A 455-nucleotide genomic window follows, 5' to 3' on the forward strand; every position below is an offset into this window, starting at 1 on the left:
ATTTACTTTTTATTCATCAAAGTATCCTAGAAAAGTATCACAGGTTATGAAAAAATATTAAGCAGCAGAACTGTTTCCAACTTTGATAATGAATCATCATATTAGAATGATTTCTAAAGGATCATGTGATAGACTGGAGTAATGATCCTGAAAATTCAGCTTTGCATCACAGAAATAAATGATAATTTAAAGTATAATAAATTGAAAACCAATTATTTTAAATTGTAATAATATATCACAATATTACTTTTTTTTCTGTATTTTTGATCAAATAAATGCAGGCTTGATGAGCAGAAGAAACTTCTTTCAAAAACATTAAAAATAGTAATGTGTCCAAACGTTTGGCCTGTACTGTGTATTATAGCATAATAGTGTGGTTTTAAATCTGTCGTGAATATAAATTCATATATATACACACAATGTTTTTTTTTTATTCTAATTTATTTATTTCATCC

This window comes from Leuciscus leuciscus (assembly GCF_965113295.1).
Source record: "Leuciscus leuciscus genome assembly, chromosome: 15".
Classification (NCBI taxonomy): domain Eukaryota; kingdom Metazoa; phylum Chordata; class Actinopteri; order Cypriniformes; family Leuciscidae; genus Leuciscus; species Leuciscus leuciscus.